Source organism: Neofelis nebulosa, chromosome 12 (genome assembly GCF_028018385.1).
Source record: "Neofelis nebulosa isolate mNeoNeb1 chromosome 12, mNeoNeb1.pri, whole genome shotgun sequence".
NCBI classification, from domain to species: domain Eukaryota; kingdom Metazoa; phylum Chordata; class Mammalia; order Carnivora; family Felidae; genus Neofelis; species Neofelis nebulosa.
In genome coordinates, this window is record NC_080793.1 from 3,826,848 (window position 1) to 3,843,515 (window position 16,668).

Consider the following 16,668-nt stretch of genomic DNA (forward strand, 5'->3'; position numbering starts at 1 on the left):
AGGTCAGGGACTTGTACCATGTTAAATGTTCAAAAGGAGAAAGTCGAGGGGCACCTGGGGGGCTCAGTCAGTGCCACGTCCGACCTCGGCTCAGATCATGATCTCACGGTTCGTGAGTTCGAGCCCCGCGTCGGGCTCTGTGCTGACAGCGTGGAGCCTGGAGCCTGTTTCAGATTCTGTGTCTCCTTCCCTCTCTGCCCCTCCCCCGCTCGCACTCTGTGTCTCTCTCTGTCTCAAAAATAGACGTTCAAAAAATTAAAGCGAGAAAGTCCATTTTATATTACATTTAAGACATCAATACACGTACTAGTGAAAAGCAACAAACCAAGAAAAGAGAAAGAATGCCTTCCCGGATGAGGACGGGAAGACTCCGGTCTGGAGCTGGCACTGGCCGTGTCTCGTAAGCGGTGCCGAGGCAGGCGGGAGCCGGGTCTGGCTCTGGAGCAGGTGCTGGCGGGGGTCTCGCCGTGTCGAGGGCACCGGCTCTGCGTCAGGAGGGGATGCGAGAGCGAATGCGGGGCCGGCTCTAGTCTGGGCCTTTGGCTGGCTCTGTCTCCGCGAACGTGTCAGAGCGGGTCACGGCCCTGGAGCTGGGAGCCCAGCCGACACCGGGGCGGGTGACAGAGCGTCTCTGTCTCTGCAGTCCCCGGGCAGTAACCTGGGACCTGTGCGGGGACAGCGGGCACCTGAGCACAGTCAGCTGGGTCCTGCTTCTGCTCCCGACACCGTTCCTGCCACCGCCCTTGCTCCCGCAGGGATGCCGGCCACAAATCAAGGGCCCGAAGGCCTTCGAGGGGTGTTTATTGTATTTCTAATTCTTGCTCCAATCCCAGTCTCCGCCCCCCCACCAGAATGAGTCTTCCTCTTCTCCCTTATCCTTTCTCTCCTCTACTTTGTAGCTGTTACTTTATTTGCTCATGGTTTGCTTAAAATCCACAGTAATCTTCAATAAAAATTTTATTTTTTTTTATGTTGTGCAATTCCTGAGCACTGGGCATGCTCACGATTCTGTGAACCACGCCACAGAATATTGTTGCAGAATAATTCGGTCCCCAAAGGTCACCGTGTACCCGGAGCCCTCACTCCCCATTCGTGCCCCCGCCAGCCCCTGGGAACCCCCAGTCTGCTTTCTCTCCGTGTTCCGTTACCTACTCTGGAGGTTTCCTTCAAGTGGAATCTCGCCAGAGATACTTTGGGTCCGCATCGACCTTTCATATGGGACAGATTTATTTTCATACTTTGTGGTCGTTTGAAATAGACTTTTTCTCCTTTGACCTTGAAATCACAATGGATTAAAGATTAGGTGGGTTAAAAGAGGCCCCTTCGGTGACAATGGGCATGGTCTTGGGTGGAGACCCCTGTGCGTGCTGTGACACCACACCCTGACGCCAGCAGGGACACGGCTGGTCCTCCCGTGGCCCAAACAGAAACCGGGAGATGCGGAAGGCTGGACGGTCACACCACAGAGGGGAGAGCATCCCTCACGACCCAGGGCCAGAACGGTTCACAGGCCTCTGGGCCAAATAATGCTCCAAATCAGTGCATTCCCCGGGATGGAGGCCAGACCCGTCCCAGTCCAAGGGGAGGCGACCCCTGTGAGAGCAGGCATCAGAGATGCGGGGCGTCCCGGGGAGGGACTCGGGCAAGTGAAACCCAGGGAGGCAGCGCTAGTTGCCTTCAGACGGGCAGGTTTCTGCTCTGGGAACCAGCCAGCCAGGTGACAAGGTGAGGAAGCACAGGTCCCCAGAGACAAGTGTGACGGAATCCCGTCTCCGGGAGAGAGTCCTCAGGCAGAGAGGAGGGACCGGGGGCTCCAGGGGGACGCGGCCAGCCTGCCGGGAACCAGCCCCTCCGGCTGAGGGTGCACTCGGGTGGCAGAGGGACCTGAACGGGACAGCAGTGCGTGGCCGGCCTCGCTTTCCCCATCCAAGGCCAACGTCCTCTGCAGCCGTTGCCACTCTGCCCCTCGTCTCAAAGCAAAGTGGTCTCTTCACTCAGGTTCCCTGGTGCCCGTTCAGGACAAGGATGCCTCCCGGCAAGAAAGAGGAGAGCCGGCGGGGCTCACCCAGCCCGGGGGCCCTGGCAGACAAGCCGGCACTGGGCCTGTGGACCACGGCCCTCTCCTGCCCCCACCGGCACCGTCTGCCCTCTGTCCGCTGACCCCCACCTCCCAGGAGACGAATTCAGCCCGAGGACCGCCTCGGGGACGGCCTGGGAAGCGCTGGGTGTTAGGACAGTTGAGGGAAGACACAAGGGGTGTTCTCGACTCCCAAATCTGACGACCCAAGTCTGGGAGGCGAGAGGAAGATGGGAGGAAATGCAGGGTGTGCATTTGCACGTCTTCCTAAGAGTAGAGGTGGGTGGGTGACCCAGGGACTCGGGCGGAGACCTGACGCCTTCAAGGGAGCCGGGAGGAGGATCCGAGAGAACCAGAGCAAACCCACAAAAGCACAGGGGCGGCGGGAGGTGCCGGAGACCTACGTGTGCGGGTCCTCCAGGGCCCCCACACTTCACTCTATGTGTGTGTGTGTGTGTGTACGATAGTTAAAAACCTTGGTGAATATGGCTTACGTGTCTTCTTAGGGTGAGGAGGGCCATGGGGACGGCGCTCCCCCTTGCTGGCTGTGGCCCAGAGGCCCTGGGTGGGGTCCGGGGCTCGCTTTTGGGATCCAGGTGCGTGCACACAGCGGGGAGCAGACAGGGTGCTGAGGGCAGGCAAGGACGCATCCACAAAGGGATAAGGACAGAAGCGGTTTCTGCTCTGGGGGGTGGGGCAGAGGCTGTTAGGGTCTTGTGCTTGGATTTGGGGAACTGCGGCTGGCAAGGCAAGCTGTCCCGGTGACGCCCCCTCAGGGCGCCCGAGTCCACCTGCCCCTGGGGGAGCACCTGCGACCCTCCTCTCTGCCTGAGGGCTCTGTCCTGCCCCAGGGGCGCCTCCTCTCCTGCCAGCCGGGGCCAGCCTGCCACCTGAGAGCGCAGGTACCCCGAATGCCCTGGGGACAGGGCCGGTCCGGGTAGGACACCGTCTCCCAGCGGACTTGAGCGCCAGGCCGCCACGGTGCTCCCCCTCCTCCTCCGGGCTGCGTGGGCCCAGGTCCTCCTCTGCCAGGGACCACCCTCTGTCCAGGCTCCACACGCTGGCACTTGGGGCAGGTCGTCTGGACCTTCTGGACTCGTGCTTCCTTGTCGGGAACGTGAGCAGAGGCCTCCCTCCCAGACTCGCCAGAGGGGACACGGCCAGGAACATTCACTCCCTGCAAAGGAAGATGCCACGTGGGGGACCTATCGGGTCCTGCTCAGTGGAGATTTCACGGTGCTCAGCACACAGCAGGGACCTGAGTTCCCCAGCTGAATTAGGGAAGGAGGAAGGGAAGGAGGCAGGGAGGGAAACCATAGAAGCAGGGTCCACACCAGGTCAGGTAAGAGGTCCGGTCAGAGGGCGTCACAACTCGGGCCCTGGAAGGGGGCACGGGACACGTCCTTCTGTCCCTCCAGCGCTGACCTTCCTCCACGTGGGACCTGTTGACCTCCTGGATCGTCTCCAACTCCTCCGCAAACAACGCTGAGTGTTCCCAGAAGGGGGTGGGCAGGCAGGGGCCAAAGAGGGGCTACCGGAGTCCTGTGCCCTGGGGGACTCTGGGACAGCCTTCCAGGTGGCCCTTTATGTCCTCCAGGCACCAGGCCACGATTCCACCTCATCTCTCAGGGAATGCGACAACCCATCTAGAAGGCCCGTTACGTCCCCATGTCACAGAGGGGGACACCGAGGCTAATAGCACGGCCTGGGTCACTGGTAAGATGACCTGGGTCAGGAAGCCCATCTCTTGACTTCGGATTGTCTTACCCGCAGGCGTGCATCTTGGTGTCCTGGGGCTCGGGGTCCCTCTTCCTGGGGGACCCTACCACCCGCTGAGGCCCCCCCTGAACTCTGGGGAGCAGAGCTGACCACCCTGCCTGGGGCCCCACATGGGGCTGGGGAAGGGCCAACTCCGGGCTCTGGGGGCTCTCCCTGTATTGGGCCAGCAGGTCCCCTGCAGGACAAGGACTTCTCGCTGGGGATCGGCTGGGGCCTCTGCTTCTTCACGTGGACACCTAGGCTGCCGGTCCCCAGACCAGAAACCTGCCTGTCTGAAGGCCACCAGCGCTGCCTCCCTCGGGTCTCACTTGCCCGAGTCCACCCCGGGACGTCCCGCATCTCTGACGCCTGCTCCCATGGGGGTCGCCTCCCCTTGGACTGGGACGGGTCTGGCCTCCATCCGGGGGAACGCACTGATTTGGAGCAATATTTGGCCCAGAGGCCTGTGAACCGTTCTAGCCCTGGGTCGTGAGGGATGCTCTCCCCTCTGTGGTGTGACCGTCCAGCCTTCCGCATCTCCCGGTTTCTGTTTGGGCCACGGGAGGACCAGCCGTGTCCTGTCTGGCTTCAGGCTGTGGTGTCACAGCACGCACAGGGGTCTCCACCCCAAGACCATGCCCATTGTCACCAAAGGGGCCTCTTTTTTCCTACCTAATACTTAATCCATTGTGATTTCAAGGTCAAAGGAGAAAAAGTCTATTTCAAACGGCCACAAAGTACAAAAATGAATCTGTCTTGTCTGAAAAGTCAGTGCAGACCCAAAGGTATCCCTTGTGAGATTCCACTTAAAGGAAACCTCCAGAGTAGGTAACGGAACACGGAGAGAAAGCAGACTGGGGGTTCCCAGGGGCTGGTGGGGGACGAATCGGGAGTGAGGGCTTGGGGTACACGGTGACCCTTGGGGACCGAGATGTTCTGCAGCAAAATTCTGTGGCGTGGTTCACAGCGTTGTGAGCGTACCCAGTGCTCAGGAATTGCACAATGTAAAATAAATAAAACTTTTTATTGAAGATTAACATAGATTATAATTAATGAACAAATAAAGTAACAGCTAAAAAGTAGAAGAGAAAAAGGATAAGGGAGAAGAGGAAGAGATATTCTGGTGGAGGGTCGGAGTCAGGGATTAGAGAATAAATTTGAAATAAAACATAACAAAAATAAAGTAAAATAAACACCCCGTGTAGGCCTTCAGGCCCTTGATTTCTGACTGGCATCCATATGGGAGCAAGGGCGGGGGCAGGGGCAGGGAGAAGGGCGTTGACAGGGGCGGGGGCAGGGGCGGGGAGAAGGGCAGTGGCAGGAACAGTGTTGGGAGCAGAAGCAGGAACAGTGGAACCAGGAGAAGCAGGAGCAGAAGCAGGACCCAGCTGACTCTGCTCAGGTGCCCGCTGTCCCTGCACAGGTCCCAGGTCACCTGCTGGCTCCCGGGCCCCTGTAGGAGTCGCCCCAGACACCACCACTGCCTGCAGAGCCCCCGAGGCCCCCATGCTGTTGGGTTGGTCTCTGGAGCCTCACCGGCTTCTGCTCCTGCCCCGGACTCTTGAGAAGGAAACAGAGTGATGGTTGCAGTGGCTCCAAGGCGTCAGGGTGAGAGGAGGGTAGGTCCCAGCTCACACCAGCGCCAGCCTCTCCAGGGGCCTTTGGGACACACAACTCACCCCAGAGCCTCCCCGAGAAGCCACGGCCAGGAACCCACACCAGGACCTCTGCCCCCTTGCAGTCCACAGCCCGGGGCTCTGCGTCTATGCTCCCGGCCCCACACCAGCCCCCGGGGGTTCCTCCCTGGGTGGCCCAGCACCCCCCAGCCCCGTGAACACACATCTGCCACCCCAGCCTTCTCACCCTCGGGCTCTGGCTCCGGGGGCTCCGGGGGCTCCGGGTCCTGGTCCCAAGACCCGTGAACCAGGACCCTGTGGGGGGGCCGGGGCGGTGAAGGAGGCCTTCCCAGGCCATCTCCAGGCTCTGCTTCCCAAGACCTCCGTGTGGCCACTCTCTCCCCGGGTCCAGGGTGGCCCTCCTGGGCGACGGGGCACACGCACAACTCTGTAGGTCAGGTGAATCGGGATTCCGACAGTCGCCTCCCGATTTCATTGGTTGATTTCTGTAAAGACAGTGACCCGCGGACGGCCCGGAGACATCACAGCCCCGCCCAGCCATCCTCAATGTCCTTCCGCCCTCTCTCCCCGCTGCTCCCAGATCGGACACAGACCTGAATGTGCACAGACCTACCCCTGGGACACAGTGACATCCACCAGCAGGGCTCTGGATGAACCTTGGGGACAAGAGGGCCACCCCAGCACAGCCTGTCCCTGCCTTCCAGACTTGACTGGGGTGTGAGCCTGACCCGCCCACCAGGCATCTAACCCCTTCATCAGCCTGCACCTGCTCAGGTGGGCCCTCCACACACGACCCCTCCTTCCACGCGCACACACACACACACACACACGGGAGGGGACCTGGGGTCGCACAGGTCAGATCAGAGCACTGTTGGGATGGACTGGCTGTCTCTGGGTCTCCCTGTGTTACCTTTGGGTCCCTGCGAGCTAGAGACCTGAGGCGTCCAGTGCACGACCTGACCCACTGTCTCCAGGGTCGGGAAGCGTCGCGGCCACAGGCTCCCGTGAGCCGGCAGCCACGGGACACGGGCACACAACAGGAGAACATGTTCGTCAGGCAAAGGTGTCCCAACGAATGAGCCCAGTCAGGCGCTGTCTCCAGAAGGTGGGTGCCTGGTGACCCGGGTTGTGAGTTCAATTGGGCTCTGTGACCAGAGGGGTGAGGTCACTTCCTGTGGCCCCCTTACCCAGCTTCCTGGTCCTACAAGAGCCCCTCCCAGGCTGCAAAGGGCTCCCCTCCACCCCATGCCCTGTCCCTACAGTGACACCAACACAGCCCAGACACATCCCCGCGAGGCCTGGTGCAGCCGGGGCCGCGGCTCTGGGGCCACAGAGCTGGGTTCAGACCTGGGTTTTCCTCCTGACCAGTGCTGGGACCCCGCACACACCCTGTGCCTCCTGGGGCCACCCGGTCTCCCCGTCTGCACAGTGAGGTCCTTGTGGCATCTACTTGTAGGGGCGCCATCAGGGAGCCACCTGTAGACACGTCCCGTGCCTGCTATCCCATGAGGCTCGTGGGCACACGTGGCCGTGGAAGGATGAGGAAGGGGTGGGCCTGGCACGGAACACACTCACGCGGGCCTGGGTCTGCTCCGGGTCCAGGCACAGCCACCCCTCCTGCCTAGGTCCCGGGCCCCGCGGGAGGTGGAGGTGAACTCGTTCAGACCCTGTGCCCACCGGACACGCACTCCAGGGGCTCATTGCATTTGGGCTCGGGTCCCGTTGCCTGGTCTGGGCCTAGGTGCTGGGCGGTCCCCACTGTGGCTCCCAGCCTTCCCGATTCCTGGTCCCACATCCCTCTGTCCACCCTCCCCTCCCGGGTGGACGGCCCGTGTGACCGGGTTCTAAGGGCTAGAACATGATGACCGGGTGTCATTTCCTGGCCAATTCATGGAATTTCTGGTTTCCTCTCTCCTGGGTCCATTCTCTGTCTCTGCCTCGGACTCTGTCTGTCTCTGTGTGTCTTGCAGGAGCAGGGCCTGTCGGCTCCAGGGTCCAGGTGACAACCCTCAGAAGCCTCCCTTGTGGACCATGTCCTTCATCAAGCCCGGGGCTCAGGTCCCTCACGAGGCCTCCTCGGCCCAGCCAGGGCACTGCCTGGGGAACCACTTCCTAATGAGTACCCGAGGCTCCAACAGGGAGGATCTTGACCTCGGTCCCCACACCAGGGTCCATGCTTGGCCACGTGCTGCACACCCAGGTCCTCGGTCCTCCAAGCCCCCAGGCTGCCCTCCGCTCAGAAGGACCTTGAGGGAGTAGGAAGCGTTTTCCCAGGAGGGGAGATCAGAGGGCCAGGGATGAAGATACCAAGACACAGACTCATCTATGAGCCTGTGGGACCCTTGGGACACTGTCTACTCAGCCCAGTTTACAGAAGAGGGGACGTGTCTGGGCTGTGTTGGTGTCACTGTAGGGACAGGGCATGGGGTGGAGCGGAGCCCTTTGCAGCCTGGGAGGGGCTCTTGTAGGAGCAGGAAACCGGGTAAGGGGACCCCACGATGTGACCTCACCTCCCTGGTCACAGAGCCCAATTGAACTCAGAGCCCAGGTCACCAGGCACCCACGTTCTGGAGACAGCGCCCGACTGGGCTCATTCGTTGGGACGCCTATGCCTGACGAACTTGTTCTCCTGTTGCGTGCCCGTGTCCCTTGGCCACCGGCTCAGGGGAGCCCGCGGCCGCGACGCTTCCCGACCATGGACAGTAGGTCAGGTCGTGCACTGGACGCCTCAGGTCTCTAGCTCGCAGGGACCCAAAGGTAACTCAGGAGACCCAGAGACAGCCGGTCCAGCCCGATACCGCTCTGATCTGACTTGTGCGGCCCTAGGTCCCCTCCCGTTTGTGTGTGTGTGTGTGTGTGTGTGTGTGTGCATGTGGAAGGAAGGGTCGTGTGTGGAGGGCCCACCTGAGCAGGTGCAGGCTGATGAAGGGGTCAGATGCCTGGTGGGTGGGTCAGGCTCACACCCCGGTCAAGGCTGGACGGCAGGGACATGTTGTGCTCGGGTGGCCCTCTTGTCCCCAAGGTTCATCCAGAGCCCTGATGGTGGATGTCACTGTGTCCCAGGCGCAGGGCTGTGCACACTCAGGTCTGTGTCCGATCTGGGAGCAGCAGGGAGAGAGGGCGGAAGGACACTGAGGATGGCCGGGTGGGGCTGTGATGTCTCCGGGCCGTCCGCGGGTCACTGTCTTTACAGAAATCAACCGATGAAATCGGGAAACGTCTGGCCGAATCCCGATTCACCTGCCCTACAGAGTTGTGCGTGTGCCCCGTCGCCCAGGAGAGCCACCCTGGACCCGGGGAGAGAGTGGCTGCACAGAGGTTTTGGGAAGCAGGGCCTGGACTTGGCCTGGGAAGGCCTCCTTCAGCGCCCCGGCGCCGCTGTAAGGTCCTGGTTCACTGGTCCTGGGACCGGTACTTGGAGTCCCCGGAGTCAGAGCCCGAGGGTGAGAAGGCTGGGGGTGGGGGATGGGATGCTCGGGGCCTGGGAAGTGCTGGGCAACCCAGGGAGGAGCCCCTGGGGGCTGGTGTGGGGCCAGGAGCAGAGACTGAGAGCCCCAGCTGCAGACTGCAGGGGAGCAGAGGTCCTGGTGTGGGTTCCTGGCCGCGGTTTTTCGGGGCGGCTCTGGGTTGAGTTGTGTGTCTGCAAAGGCCCCTGGAGAGGCCGGCACGGGGGGGACCTTCCCTCCTCTCACCCTGAGGCCTTGGAGCCGCTGCAACCGTCACTCTGTTTCCTTCTCAAGAGTCCGCCGCAGGAGCAAAAGCCGGGTGGGCTCCAGAGCCCGGCCCAACGGTATCGGGGGTCTCGGCGTATCTGCAGGCAGGCGTGGTATCTGGAGCGACTCCTGCAGGGACCCGGTTGCCAGCAGGCGACCTGGGACCTGTGCGGGGACAGCGGGCACCTGAGCAGAGTCAGCTGGGTCCTGCTTCTGCTGGTTCCACTGTTCCTGCTTCTGCTCCCAACACTGTTCCTGCCATCGCCCTTCTCCCCGCCCCTGCCACTGCCCTTGCTCCCACATGGATGTCGGCCAAAAATCAAGGGACTGAAGACCTATACAGGGTGCCTTTGTTATTTTCTTTTATTTTTTGTTTATGATACTTTATTTCAAATTTATTCTCCAATCCCTGAGCCCGACCTCCCACCAAAATGTCTCTTCCTCTTCTCCCTTATCCTTTTTCTCTTCTACTTTTAGCTGTTATTTTATTTATTCATTAGTTATAATCTATATTAATCTTCAATAAAATGTTTTATTTATTTTACATTGTGCGATTCCTGAGCACTGGGTACGCTCACAACGCTGTGAACCATGCCAAAGAATTTTGTTGCAGAATATCACGGTCCCCAAGGGTCACTGTGTACCCGGAGCCCTCACTCCCCATTCGTGCCCCCGCCAGCCCCTGGGAACCCCCAGTCTGCTTTCTCTCCGTGTTCCGTTACCTACTCTGGAGGTTTCCTTCAAGTGGAATCTCGCCAGAGATACCTTTGGGTCTGCACCGACTTTCTAAGATGGGACAGATTCATTTTTGTAGTTTGTGGTTTTTTGAAATAGACTTTTTCTCGTTTGATATTGAATCACAATGGATTAAAGATAAGGTGGGAAAAAAGAGTCCCTCTCACCCACAGCCAGCAAGGGGGAGCGCCGTCCCCATGGCCCTCCTCACCCTAAGAAGACACATAAGCCATATTCACAAAGGTTTTTAACCACAGCACACACACACACACACACACACACACACACACACATAGAGCGAAGGGTGGGGGCCCTGGAGGACCCGCACACGTAGGTCTCCGGCACCTCCCGCCGCCCCTGTGCTTTTGTGGGTTTGCTCTGGTTCTCTCGGACCCTCCTCCCGGCTCCCTTGAAGGTGCCAGGTCTCTGCCCGAGTCCCTGCGTCACCCACCCACCTCTACTCTTAGGAAGACGTGCAAATGCACACCCTGCATTTCCTCCCATCTTCCTCTCGCCTCCCAGACTTGGGTCGTCAGATTTGGGAGTCGAGAACTCCCCTTGTGTCTTCCCTCACCTGTCCTTCCACCCAGCTCTCCCCAGGCCGACCCCGAGGCGGTCCTCGGGCTGGATTCATCTCCTGGGAGGTGGGGGTCAGCGGACAGAGGGCAGACGGTGCCGGTGGGGGCAGGAGAGGGCCGTGGCCCACAGGCCGAGTGCCGGCTTGTCTGCCAGGGCCCCCGCGCTGGGTGAGCCCCGCCGGCTCTCCTCTTTCTTACCGGGAGGCATCCTTGTCCTGAACGGGCACCAGGGAACCTGAGTGAAGAGACCACTTTGCTTTGAGACGAGGGGCGGAGTGGCCCTGGAGGGCTGGGACCTCACAGGACCTTTGACTCCGGCCCCCGGACCCAACACAGCCCCTGCTCAGGGTAAGAGGTACAGGGGCTGAATGCGTCCAGAGAGGATCTCAGAGTCCCCACCTGCCTCTGAGCATCTCACGCTGTGGACATGCAGACTAATAGTAAAAGGTACATGTTGGGGTGGGGGCAGGGGACGCCCAGCTTGACCCCTGAGCTTCCCTTCCCCCTCCAGAGGCTTCACTGAGCACAGTGGACACAGCCTGCCCCCTGGTGGTCAGCACCGGCATGACAGCCCCAGGCTTGGAAACCAGAAAACAAAACACACACGTTTGTTTGGGTGTAGTCCAGGCAGCAGCCCTCCCTGGCCCTAGGGGGGCACAGGGGCAGGACCTGCGGGCTCCAGGGGCGATGTGAGGACTTCACAAGCCTCCCTTGGCCCCCGTTCCACCTCTCCTGCCCTGGTGCCCAGTTCAATCCTAAGGCTTCCTCACCCCAGCCAAGGCACTGCCTTTGAAAGCCCTTCCTAATGAGGCCCCGGGGCTCCGACAAGGAGGGTGTTGACCTCGGTCCCCACACCAGGGTCCGCTGCTTGGCCACGTGCTGCAAACCCTGGTCTTCGGTCCTCCAAGCCCCCAGGCTGCCCTCTGCTCAGAAGGACCCTGAGGGAGTAGGAAGCGTTTTCCCAGGAGGGGAGAACAGAGGGCCAGGGATGAAGATCCCAGGACACAGAGTCGTCTATGAGCCTGTGGGACACTTGGGACACTGTCTACACAGCCCATTTTAGGAGGAGAAAGCTGAGTCCTTCTGTGCTGTAGCCCCGTCCACACTTCCTAGCTCCAGGGGCCCAGCATGGTACACACAGGACCCCAGACCCCGTCTTCCCTACTTCCTGCCAATCCTCCTGGACACCTTGGACACCCCCTGACCTCAGCCGGCATGTGTCCCTCCCTATGCTGTGGGTCCCGGGCTATTGCCAGGAATCCTGATGTCCCTGCCCCATGGCCCCACTGCCTCCAGCCGTTCTCTTCTTTCCCCCGTATTACCCACCCCCTCCCAGTGTGGACTCCCCTCTGATCTCCAGTTGGACAGTCAGAATGTGTGTGTGTGTGCACGTGCCTTTCTGGAGATGCCCAGAGGTCACAGCCTCACAGGGACGGGGTGGATAGGGACCCCTGAGCATCTCAGGGTCTCTCATTCCCACGGGGATCCCCATGAGGGGGGGCGGATAGAGGCTGGCCTAGGACTGGAGACCAGCCCTGCTCCTTGGACCCTGCACACCTCACATGTCCTAGGCCAGTCCTTGCCTCTCCTCAGGGTCCCTCTGTCCCTGGGGGTCAGACGGGGAAGTGCATCAGTGTGGCCAGGCTTACCCCAGGGGTAGATGGAGGGGAGCTGCCCCGGGTACCCAGGCCTCTCTCCCCAGGGCCGGCGGGGATGTGGGGTGGCCAGGTGTGCCCAGGGACCTGCACCCAGCACCTGTAGATGATCCAGATGGTCCGGTGATGTGCATGAATCCAACCGCTCCCCACCTGGCTGGTCCCCCATGTTCCCACCTCCACCAACTGCTCTGGGAACCGAACCTCTCCTCAGCTCCAAAAGCATGCCCGCCCCATCCAGGCAGGCCTCAGGGTGCGAGGCCAGGTGGGTTGGACATCTGGGGACACGATGGCCAGTGACTACACCCATCCCACCCAGCTGGCCTGGACCGCAGACTCCACCCCAGGGTCCAGGTGCATGGACCCTGGGACATGGCTGGGCCAGGGCTCCTGGAGGCAGCAGTGGAGGCCGACTCAGGGCAGGGAGAAGTCGGTCTGCCCCTTGCCCTTCTCCTTTCCTCCTTCCGCCTTGTCTTCCTGGCAGGACCTTGGACAGAGGTCCAGCCTGTGCCTGGCTGCAGCCCCGAGAGCAGTCAGAGGGTGGCAAGCTGCCCAGGGAGGCCGGGGGCCACCTCTAGGATGACCAAGTGTCAGGGGGCTACTGTAACTGGCCATCTCCCGGGCACTCGGTGATGTCAGCCCTTTGTATACATGAGCCGTGACCCCGGGACCGAGTCCCGGCCCCTTCTTCATCCCACGAGGCCCGCATCCTCCCCAGCCGAGGCCCCGTCGGTGGCCGGCTCTCCCTCCAGCCCCAAGAACTCCGCGGCTCCAGAGGCTCTACATCTTTCGCGGCTGGAGCCCGAGCAGCCATCAGGGGCCTGGATCCGGGCCCTGGAGCCCCTCAGGAGGACAGGTGAGACCGGGCAGGAGCCAGGAGAGGGCCGAGTGGAGTCTCCTTGAGGTCATGGCCTCCTGCTCAGCCCAGACCCAGGTGTGTGCTGACCCCTAGGGCACCTGGACCCCGGCTGCCGGGCAGGCTCGGGGACAGAGACCACAATGTGGCTCCTGGTAGCTCACAGGTGTCCCTGTGCCCTGTAGCTACACCTGTCCTACCAGCTGGACTCCCTCCTGCTCGGCCAGCAATGTCTGTGGCCAAAAGGAACAGGCCACCGTCGAGGTCTGGGAAGAATGCGTGGCCAGGCAGAAGGGGAAGGCTCGCCCTCGGCTCGGGGGGTCCCTGCCGGGCTGGCGGGGGCTCTGGAGGTGGTATTCCAGCGCTCTGCTGACCAGCCCTGTGCCCAGAAACACCTGCCTCCCTTCTCTGGGCCTCACTCTCCTGCTCTGTGAAATGGGTGATGCAGGGCGATCACTCCCATGGCAGGGACAAGGCAGGTACCAGTGACGGATGGAGCACCCGTACAGGGCCCGGATCGCAGACCGCAGTGGGGAAGGGGAGAGGGGACGCCAGTGAGGCCCCGCCCCCAAAGCCATCCAGCCTTTCCATGCAGCCACCAGGGCCTGGCATGGCCCCAGGAGCGGTGGCCGACCAGACTCCGGACACAGGTCACTGTGGCCTCTTTCTCAGCAGTGGGGACCCGGGGGCGGGGACACCCAGGGTGCAGGGGTGCTCGGGGCAGCTCCTCCCTCAGAGGGAAAGAGAACAATGGAGACGTTCTCTGGGGTCCCCCCAGGCCAGGAGAAATGGGAGGAGCGCTCCCCCAGCCCAGAGAGCTCTTCCCCGTGACTATTTCCCTGGCGATGGTAGGGGGTCAGCGGGTTATACTGGCTGTGACTCTGCACTTGAATGTGTGAGCCCCCGAATTCACCATATACACTGAGAGGCGGTTTCACTGAAAACTCGGCAGGAAGTTGCTTCGGCAGCTTGTGAGTCTCAGTTTGGAGCCCTGTCCTTCCCAGAGACCTCAGGGCCTGGACTGTCCTCCCGGTCCCCCCCACCCCCCAGAGACCCCAGGGCCCAGGCTGTCCTCCAGGTCCCCCCAGGCGCCCCAGGTCCCAGGATGTCCTCCCAGTCCCTCCCGGAGACTCCAGGGCCTGTGTTGTCCTCCCGGTCCCTCCTGGAGACCCCAATGCCCTGGCTGACCTCCCAGTACCCCCAGGGACCCCAGGGACCGGACTGTCTTTCCGGTCCCCCCCAGAGACCCCAGGCTCAAGCTGTCCTCCCAGTCTCTCCCAGAGACCCCAGGGCCCAGGCTGTCCTCCCAGTCCCCCCCCCCCCCGCCAGAGACCCCAGGGCCTGGGCTGTCCTCCCGGTCCTTCCCAGAGACATCGGGCTTCAGCTCAGCCTCAGCCACCACACGCCCCGGGGCAGCCTTGGGCCCTCACGAGCTCTGTCTCTCAGGGTCCGCAAGCACAGCTCCTCACTGCCCCTGTCCCCCCAGCCGGCGGGCGACACCGCATCACCGGTGCCGGCCTGGACGTGACGATCAGCAGCTTGGACGAGAGCATCCGCCGAGCTGGCAGGGGGCACGTCCCTTGGTCCCCTCTCCGAGACCTCTCCGGGTACAGACCTCACTTGAACAACGCCTCTGACAGGAGACCATCTCTGGACCTGCCGGGGAATCCAGCCCCGGGAGGAGGCGACGACCTGCTCTGCTCTACAGAGGGGGAGACCGAGGCAGCATCGTCCTCCCAGGCCGGTGCCTGGGAATCCATGCTTGCCTGGGGGCAAATACCAAGCCCGCGAGCTCCCTCCACATCTAGGATGCCGTGGCTGTGACGACACTGCCTGGTCACGTCCCCTGCACCTGGCAAGCTGCGGTGACCCCCGACTCCTTACCTGACGTCCGGAGCCCCGAGTGAACTGGGCCAGATGCCCTCCCTGGGGTGTTCCCCTCCCCCCTCCCTAGTGTTTTCCTCCCCCAGGGAGCCCACCATCCCTGCCCCTCGAGCCCCCTGCTCCCACCGCCCCGCTCCATAGCTCCCATCCAGAACACCCTCATCTCTAAGGCTGGCTTCAGAGGTCACCTCCTCGGGGTCCTGCCAAAGCCCAGGCTCCGGGTCAGAGCGACCCGGGCTCACACCCACAGCGGGACCACGTCAGAGTCGTGTGACACGCAAGCTCTATGCCAGCTTCTGGGACCTCGGTGCTCTTTTTGCAGATGGGGTCGGCGGCTCCCACCTCCGGTGGGTGTGTGGGGGATGAAAGCAGGGAGGTGAAGGTTTCCGAAGTGGGGAAGCTTGTGGGCGGAGGGGGCTCTCAGGAAGGCAGGGGGAGGGGATGGGGAAGAAGGAAAGGCGGCCTGACCTCCCCCCTTAGACTGGTGTCCACCTCCCCCTCCTCCTGGCTCAGCCACGCGCCCGCATGAATAGCGGAGTGGAGTGTGGGGGCCAGGTCAGCAGGGTGGGGGTGTGTCTCGTTTCCCTCTTGCCCCCGTGTCTCCATACCCGCTGCGTCCAGCCGCCCTGCCTGGGTGGAGTGGCCGTGGGCCCAGGCCTAAGAGGATATGAGGGTCACTGAGCGGGCGTCGGAGATCGGATACGTGCGACCCAGGTGTCGTGGGCTCCTGCCGCGAGGTGGTCCCGTGCGCGCAGTCCCGTGGTCCCGGTGCACCTGCCCAGGCTCCACCTGCCTCGACCTTTGGTGGGAGCACCTCCCTGCCCCCAAGGCTCCCGCGCCACATCCTGCCCAAAGGTGGGAGCCAGGGGCCACTCTAGCCGGACTGGTGAAGCTCCTCCTCCAAGCGCTCATGGAACAGTCAGGAAACTGAGGCCAGGAGAGGCAGGGACTGGCCGGGGACCCACCAGGTGAGCAGAGCCTAGAGGGGCTGGGGGAGGTTTCAGGTCCTAGGCCAGGGCTTCACTTTCCCAGGGGGTTTTCGAGGGAATGAGAGCCTCTAACATCCTGGAGGACCACTGAACCCATCCCGTGTGGGGTCCTTTCCTCTGGGCATCCCCGAGTGGGCACAGGTCCACGCAATTGCATGGAAACACAGTCCCCCGCCCCCCAGTAACTAACCACCCGCGTGGGGGTCAAAGGATGAGTGGACCCTGGAGGTGACAGGGGTTGGGGAAGAGAAGAGGTGTGGGGCGGGGACCTTGTCTCCAGGGAACATGCCCATGAGGGGAGCCACGCCAGGCCGATGGCCAGGGGACCCCCAGATACCCCCGTGTGTATCACAGGCACCCCCATTCTAGAGAAGCACCCCACTCAGCTCCCGTGGTTGGAGACCTTCGAATGCGCGACGTGTTCTCATGCTGTGTCCTGATACCTCGAGGCTGTGGTCTCAGGAAAGCCCACAGGGAGAGCCTTTTCCCACCTGCAGACGGGGGGTCAGGTCTCACCCCCGAAGGCTGTGGTCATGTGCCCGGAGGGACGCAAAGGTGACACCGGGAGGCCCAGGACTGGCTGGTCTAGCCTGACACTAGCCTGATCCGACTTGTGAGTCGCACGAGCCTCCCTGTGTCTGTGAGTGTGTGTGAGGCTGTGTGTGTTTGTAAGGATGGGACGTGGGGGGGAAGCCACCCAGAGCAGGAGTAGGCTGATGGGAGGGTCATGTCCACACCCCAGGTCAAGGGTGACCGGGAGGGACAGGGTGAGTTGTGTAGAGCTAC

General features: G+C 62.0%; 1 protein-coding gene across 2 annotated transcripts in view; it reads left to right on the top strand.

Annotated features, from left to right (window-relative positions):
• The first annotated feature begins 15,367 nt into the window (after positions 1–15,367).
• The window catches only part of LOC131491130 (uncharacterized), a 36,953-nt gene continuing 35,652 nt past the window's right edge, over positions 15,368–16,668 (top strand). Inside the window, exons 1-2 of one of the 2 annotated variants that reach the window (XR_009251322.1) lie at positions 15,368–15,861; positions 16,380–16,495. The gene's annotated coding sequence lies outside the window, so the exon portion shown is untranslated. Of the gene's footprint in view, positions 16,496–16,668 lie in introns of both variants that reach the window. The other variant, XR_009251321.1, reaches the window with a different exon arrangement.